The sequence below is a fragment of the Anomaloglossus baeobatrachus genome, chromosome 9, assembly GCF_048569485.1.
Source record: "Anomaloglossus baeobatrachus isolate aAnoBae1 chromosome 9, aAnoBae1.hap1, whole genome shotgun sequence".
NCBI classification, from domain to species: domain Eukaryota; kingdom Metazoa; phylum Chordata; class Amphibia; order Anura; family Aromobatidae; genus Anomaloglossus; species Anomaloglossus baeobatrachus.
In genome coordinates, this window is record NC_134361.1 from 190,546,732 (window position 1) to 190,555,447 (window position 8,716).

Consider the following 8,716-nt stretch of genomic DNA (forward strand, 5'->3'; position numbering starts at 1 on the left):
CCCTGCACCTCACCAGGCCCCGTAACCCGCCTGCCATCCATCCCTACCCCCTCACCGGGCCCCGAGACAACCAACCCCCTACCCACGGAGGGGAGGACTAACATCCAGGCTGCTCCCTGTCATAACTCCCGGGATCCCCGTCCAGAGCAGCGGTGGTGTCACCAATCTCACCACAACCGAGGGTGGCGTCACGGACAGTATCAAATCCCCACAATCAATCCCCACCCTTTTCACTCACGAGCGAGGAACGCCGCTCGAGTCCCCGGGATCCGGCCCACCGCTCGAGCCACCACCGAGCAGCAGCCGCAGCGGCCGGACCCGAGCAGTGGGAGAGCGCAGCGTCCCCTCCTCCGCCCGCGACATCAGCACTTGTTCTCAAGGTGGCCATCCTGTATAATATGCAATATAGACACTGCACTCTCTACTCAAAACAAGGTATATAAAGACCAACAAATTTGTTTTTTCAAAAAAAATTTTTTGTATTTTTATTTTTCAATGATTTTTCAATGCTATAGGTAGATGAAAAGTAGTAATAATACATATGTATTATTACTACTTTTCATCTACCTATAGCATTGAAAAATCATTGAAAAATAAAAATACAAAAAATTTTTTTTGAAAAAACAAATTTGTTGGTCTTTATATACCTCGTTTTGAGTAGAGAGTGCAGTGTCTATATTGCATATGATAGTCTGGACCTTGGTCCACTCACTAGCACCTCCAAATCCACTTATAGCTGAGTGCACACCATATAATTCTATCTTACCATCCTGTATAATGTCAGTCTCCATGTCCATTTTAATCACAAAACAGTCAGAGCTGCTCGCCTCGTTACAGCCACACAATCCTCTTTCATCTTCTGAGCTGCAGTGATCCATACGGTCAATATAGGGAGGACGAGGCCCAGAAATTCAGTGGGTGACATTGTGTAGCCTGTTATCTAACAAAAACATTTCCTATACCTACATACTGTATAACACTATGTCTCTGTAACAGAAATTAATTGTTGAAAACTTTCTTTCCCTCCATGGATTTGCACCCTATAGGTGAATTCTGCACACTAACCCCTGATTCATCCGTGTTCTCCAGCTTTATCATAGAAAACTCCTTGCAATATTGCAACATTTTTGCGTAACAGAAAAGTTGCACAAAAATGTTCAGACTTTTGATGTTTTTACTCCAGTTCTGACCACCCAAAGGGGCGAGGTCCAGTGCGGCCAAAAGAGTCATCATGATTTAAGTAAAAAAAAGTGGAATCCATTCTGTTGATGCTAAAAGATACGCCAATTAATTAGAAGGCGTCCAAAGCCCTATTCATCAGGCTGAGTACAACATGGCAGTTTGTATGTGCCCCTGCTGGCATAGTGTTCACCACAGTGTCTTCAATAAAGTGGAGCCAGAGATTGCGGTACGCGCATGCGCAGACTCCAGCACCATTTTAGTGAAGACAGAATTCTGTGGTAATAAGCACGCGCCGCCAACAGCCGCAATGGTGGTGCTGTGCGATATTCAAATAAAGAAAAGGGGGAAAGCCAGGAGAACGCCGGAGGAGGAATAAATACCAAGTACCCGACCCACAAAGGCCCTGCCCCCGCTGCACCTGTCAATCAAAGTGCAGGGCATTTCTGGAACTTTGATTAAAGATATTTCTGTAACCGAGTATCCGATCTGTCTAAAGCGGGCTTTACACGCTGCGATCTCGCTAGCGATGGTACCCGCCCCCATCGGTTGAGGGACACGGGCATATCGCTGCCCGTGTCACACAACCTCGCTTACCCCCGTCACACGGACTAACCTGTCCTGCGACGTCGCTCTGGCCGGCGATCCGCTTCCTTCCTAAGGGGGCGGGTCGTGCGGTGTCACAGCGACGTCACATGGCAGGCGGCCAATAGAAGCGGAGGGACGGAGATGAGCGGGACGTAAACATCCCGCCCACCTCCTTCCTTCCGCATAGCCGGTGGAGGCAGGTAAGGAGATGTTCCTCGCTCCTGCGGTGTCACACACAGCGATGTGTGCTACCGCAAGAATGACGAACAACATTGCTAATGAGAGGTAAACGATTTTTTGTTTTAGGACGACCTCTCCGCAGCAAACGGATTTTGCCGCTTTTGCGATCGTTTTAGGTCGCACATAACTGTTACGTGCTACAATATCGTTAATGACGCCGGATGTGCGTCACTAACGACGTGACCCCGACGATAAAACATTAACGATATCGTAGCGTGTAAAGCCCCCTTAAGGCAGCTCCCATTTATATACAGAAATTAATGAGCCTCAGTAAAACCCTATCTGCTCAAAATAAAAAGATTCATATGCCATAAACATTTGTTTAGTGGGACTTAATCTGTTAAGACTTAACCCCTTCATCCCCAGGCGATTTGCCATTTTTGATATTTGCTCCCTGTCTTCCGAGAGCCATAACTTTTTTATTTTTCTGTCAATCTTGCCATATGATTAGGGATGGGCGAACCCGAACTGTAAAGTTCAGGGGTCCGTATCGAACACATGGTGTTCATGCACACGACCCCGAACACAAGCTTTCCTGGGACATTCGTGTTACAGTTCGGGTCCAGGGGCTGTAAAAAAAAAAAGCAAGTTATTAAAAAACATTATGATCATACTTACAGGTCCCGCGACGTCCTGCAGACTCTGTCTCTCGGTGCTTCTGCCTCTGCTTCCGATCATTGCTGTGCTGCACAGTAACCAGCACGGAGTTACAGGACCTTCCGTGACGTCATACCCATGTGACCAGTCACGTGTGAATGTTGTATTACCTCATTGTTACAGACTGGTCACATGAATATGACGACATCAAAGATCCTTGTGTGGCGTAATGCGAGAGTCGCACCGCATCGCATCACAGCGCACAATCTCCCTACAGCAGCGGGTCAGCTGCGTTTATTTCCATGCAGCTGAGTCGCTCCTGTCCTGAGAGTGGGGCGATGCAATGCGAGATGTAAGTGCAATCATCCCCTCACTGTCAGCTTCTGCTACATCGCTCTGTACAGAGTGATGTAGCAGAGCTGACTTGGGTCTTTTTGCTTCTCATTCTGTATAGACTGTGTCTGTGCACAGTGATGAAGCAGAGTTGACATTGCCACCCCTGTGGGTTACGTTGGACTAATGATCTTTTAATAATATAGATGGAGTCTCTCTAAATTTTTTTTTGTTTTATTTCTAATAAAAAAGTTTTTCTATGTGTTGTGGGTTTTTTTTTACTGTTTCCTAGAAATTCATAGTGGCCATGCCTAATTTGGCGTGACACAATGAATTTCGGGCTTAGTATCATCTGAGAGTACAAAGCTGGTATTAACCCCTTTATTACCCAGCAAGCCACCCGGCACCAGAGCCGCTGGACGAGTCGGGTAACGTGCCTGGAAATGGCGCTAATAAACAATGCTGAGAATCCCACCCCTCAACTGCCTGGCTTTACCTGACTGGCGATCAAAATACAGCGGGAGCCCGCACATTTTTTTTAAATAAAAAAAATATAATGGGCTTCCCTGTATTTTGATTGAGAGGGGAGCCAGCACGATCTGAAATTGGCATGCATCATATAAAAAGTGAAAATTCACAGATTTATTCCAACTGTACTACAATAAAAAAATGAGATTTTTAGCAAATGATTGATCAATTTTTTGAGCCACCCCTGCCAACGTCACGGCAAATCTCAATAGGGGGGTCCTACTCTACATTCTGTATTTCATGTGCCATGCGGCCTCCTAGATAAAGTTAAAAGCAGAACCATAATAGAGCACACATACCTGTAACCCGTATATAACCGCTTCTATGTTGCAAAAAAGGCACTTGTGGATAGAGACCAGCCCAGGTCCCAGCATGTGGAGCAAGCTCTGCACCATACCAGGACTATATCAGAACTGATCCTCCCAGTGCCAAACAGCAACCATTGATAAAGGCGGACCAGATCCAAGATGGTGCTTAATTAGCATTGCCTGTGGAAAGGGGTGAGGTAACTGAATCTGAACAGCTACCAACAGGAGGAATACAAAGCAAACCAAAATCAGGCGTGCATGGCATGGTGGTGACCGGCCACCAGAATTTGTAGCATAACTACGACCAAACAGAGAGAGAGGGGAGCCAGCACGATCTGAAATTGGCATGCATCATATAAAAAGTGAAAATTCACAGATTTATTCCAACTGTACTACAATAAAAAAATGAGATTTTTAGCAAATAATTGATCAATTTTTTGAGCCACCCCTGCCAACTGGTTGCAGGTATGTGTGCTCCATTATGGTTCTGCTTTTAACTTTATCTAGGAGGCCGCATGGCACATGAAATACAGAATGTAGAGTAGGACCCCCCTATTGAGATTTGCCTTGACGTTGGCAGGGGTGGCTCAAAAAATTGATCAATTATTTGCTAAAAATCTCATTTTTATTATAGTACAGTTGGAATAAATTTGTGAATTTTCACTTTTTATATGATGCATGCCAATTTCAGATCGTGCTGGTTATCTTTTTTTCTCTGTATTTTGATTGCCAGCCAAGGCAGATGGAATGTTGGCAGCCCGTAGCCGTCTTTATCTGCGCTGAGAATCAAAAATACTGCGGAGCGCTACATCATTTTTTTTAAATGATTTATTTTTACAGTACTGTGATGTCAGGCAATCACAGACCCGACACAGAGAATGGGCGTCTGTGATTCTCTGTTACAGGAGGGGACAGCCATGTAGTCTTGCTCAGCTGGTCACACCCACTTACCTGGAGGCAGATCACACAATCATAAAATCAGAAAAACTGAACATTTTTCAGTGGTCTCTAAATTTTTGCCAGAGCTGTGTATATATACATATATATATAGATAGATAGATATTTTTATTTATTTATATATACAGTGCTGGACAAAAGAATTGGCACCCCTGCAATTCTGTCAGACAATACTCAGTTTCTTCCTGAAAATGATTGCAATCACAAATTCTTTGGTATTATTATCTTCATTTATTCTGCTTGCAATGAAAAAACACAAAAGAGAAGGAAACAAAAATCAAATCATTGATCATTTCACACTAAACTCCAAAAATGGGCCAGACAAAAGTATTGGCACCCTTAGCCTAAAGCGGGCTTTACATGCTACAATATCGTTAATGTTTTATCATCGGGGTCACGTCGTTAGTGACGCACATCCGGTGTCATTAACGATATCGCAGCGTGTGACACTTATGTGCGACCTAAAACGATCGCAAAAGCGGCCAAAATCGTTTGCCGCGGAGAGGTCGTCCTAAAACAAAAAATCATTTACCTCTCATTAGCGATGTTGTTCCTTGTTCCTGCGGCAGCACACATCGCTGTGTGTGACACCGCAGGAGCGAGGAACATCTCCTTACCTGCCTCCACCGGCTATGCGGAAGAAAGAAGGTGGGCGGGATGTTTATGTCTTGCTCATCTCCGCCCCTCCGCTTCTATTGGACGCTTGCCGTGTGACGTCGCTGTGACGCCGAACAACCCACCCCCTTAGAAAGGAGGCGGATCGCAGGCCAGAGCGACGTCGCAGGACAGGTAAGCCGTGTGACGGGGGAGCGCGATTTTGTGCGCGACGGGCAGCGATATGCCCGTGTCGCACAAACGATGGGGGCGGGTACGCACGCTAGTGATATCGGTACCGATATCGCTACCGTGTAAAGCCCCCTTAATACTTGGTCGCACAACCTTTAGCCAAAATAACTGCGAACAACCGCTTCCGGTAGCCATCAATGAGTTTCTTACAATGCTCTGCTGGAATTTTAGACCATTCTTCTTTGGCAAACTGCTCCAGGTCACAAAGATTTGAAGGGTGCCTTCTCCAAACTGCCATTTTGAGATCTCTCCACAGGTGTTCTATGGGATTCAGGTCTGGACTCATTGCTGGCCACTTTAGTAGTCTCCAGTGCTTTCTCTCAAACCATTTTCTAGTGCTTTTTGAAGTGTGTTTTGGGTCATTGTCCTGCTGGAAGACCCATGACCTCTGAGGGAGACCCAGCTTTCTCACACTGGGCCCTACATTATACTGCAAAATTTGTTCGTAGTCTTCAGACTTCATAATGCCATGCACACGGTCAAGCAGTCCAGTGCCAGAGGCAGCAAAGCAACCCCAAAACATCAGGGAACCTCCGCCATGTTTGTCTGTAGGGACCGTGTTCTTTTCTTTGAATGCCTCTTTTTTTTTCCTGTAAACTCTATGTTGATGGCTTTTCCCAAAAAGCCTCATCTGACCAGAGAAAATTCTTCCAAAATGATTTAGGCTTTCTCAGGTAAGTTTTGGCAAACTCCAGCCTGGCTTTTTTATGTCTCGGGGTAAGAAGTGGGGTCTTCCTGGGTATCCTACCATACAGTCCCTTTTCATTCAGACGCTGACGGATAGTACGGGTTGACACTGTTGTACCCTCGGACTGCAGGGCAGCTTGAACTTGTTTGGATGTTAGTCGAGGTTCTGTATCCACCATCCGCACAATCTTGCGTTGAAATCTCTCGTCAATTTTTCTTTTCCTTCCACATCTAGGGAGGTTAGCCACAGTGCCATGGGCTTTAAACTTCTTGATGACACTGCGCACTGTAGACACAGGAACTTTCAGGTCTTTGGAGATGGACTTGTACCCTTGAGATTGCTCATGCTTCCTCACAATTTGGATTCTCAAGTCCTCAGACATTTCTTTGGTCTTCTTTCTTTTCTACATGCTCAATGGGGTACACACAAGGACACAGGACAGAGGTTGAGTCAACTTTAATCCTTGTCACCTGGCTGCAAGTGTGATTTAGTTATTGCCAACACCTGTTAGGTGCCACAGGTAAGTTACAGGTGCTGTTAATTACAAAAATTAGAGAAGCATCACATGATTTTTCAAACAGTGCCAATACTTTTGTCCACCCCCTTTTTTATGTTTGGTGTGGAATTATATCCAATTTGGCTTTATGACAAATTTTTTCTTTTTTTTCAGTGAAGACAAATTAAATGAAGATAATAATACCAAAGAATTTGTGATTGCAATCATGTTCAAGAAGAAACTGAGTATTCTCTGAGAGAATTGCAGGGGTGCCAATACTTTTGTCCAGCACTATATATATATATATATATATATATATATATATATATATATACAGTATATATATATATATATATATATATATATATATATTTATATATATATATTTATATACTGCTCAAAAAAATAGAGGGAACGTTTAGAACTAGGACGTGGTATTTTAGTGTTCCTTTTATTTTTGTGAGCAGTGTATCTATATAATGTACACAATATATAGTTGTATCAAAATAAATAATTTTAAAAAATGACGTAGCGCTCCGCCGTATTTTTCATTCTCAGCGCAGATAAAGCAGACGGCTACGGGAGGCCAATCCCATCTGCCTGATTTACGTTGGCTGGCAATCAAAATACAGGGAAGCCCTTTTTTTTTAGTTATTTAAAAATAAATTTTTAAAAAAAAAAATATGTGGGCTCCAGCTGCATTTTCTATTGTATTGCTAACTAAGGGTAATCCAAACAGCTACTGGCTGCTAACCCCCACTGCTTGGTGTTACCTTAACTGGCAATGGAAAATCCAGGGAAGCCTTTTTTTTTTTTTAAAGTTTTTTTGCAAAATATAGGGAAGCCCTTTTTTTAATTATTTCATAATTTCCTGAAATAATTAAAAAAAAAATGGGCTTCACCTAATTTTTGTGTCCAGCCAGGTACAACTAGGTAGCTGGGGATAGGAATTAAAAAGCGCAGGTTGGCCCAACCGTACTCATCGGCACCAGTGTCCGATGAGTACGGGATCGGCTGGAGCCTATCTTGGTGGAAACCGGCCCCTGCGGGCAAAGAACAATGAGTGAGTAAAGAACTTGAAGGGCAGTCCCTGTGTTATTTACTGCCTTGCCGGCGCCCCGTGCTTCGGCGCCATAGACTACCACCTCCATCATCCTCTCTGGGGCCCACTCTACCTGTGGAGAGTAATACCAACTTTTCTACGTCACACCATCAGCCCCAGCACTGAGAGACACTCCGCAGCTGCGGCTTCCTCCCTCATAGCCGCGTACTACAGGTGGCGTCACGAAGACAACTACTCCCAACATCCCCATCTTTCATTGACACCTCGGGGCCACAAATACGGGCAAGGCCACTGTGACATCCCCAACCATCACCGGCACAGTGACGAGTACAACCCCTGGCCCCGTGAGCGCGTTAGAACCATTGGGCTTTGATTTGTCTGTAAAGTTTGTGCTTCTTATCTTACTGTAACTACTTTTATGCAAAAACAGACAAAAGTTTTCTCTACTGGCCAATCCAAAAAATATTTGCTTTTGGTGCACAGACGCTTCTTTATCAGGCAAATTTACAAATTAAACGAAAGCTGATTTCCAGATTATCGGCTGAATAAATAGGCCGCCAGTCACCCAACTAAGGAGCAAAACAATGTCCATCGGGTGACAGATGATTGTGCTGATGATTGTTCTGTGCTAGAGTTATTGAGAATTGATGCACAGGATCCGTTCTATTGAGCTCATCAGTAATCGGAGAATCATCAGTAATCTGAGAGCTCTGAGATCCGCGGAGGAAGGAGACGGTTCTCAGAGCGTCCAGTGGCCACAGATTACTGACATGGCCGATATACTGGGTCATACAAATCGATTTGTACTAACTGTATTCTGTGTGCCTGGAAGAGCAATGATCGGCCGGTCTAGAAAGAACATTAAATGACGGATGATCACCTGGATGTGGCCG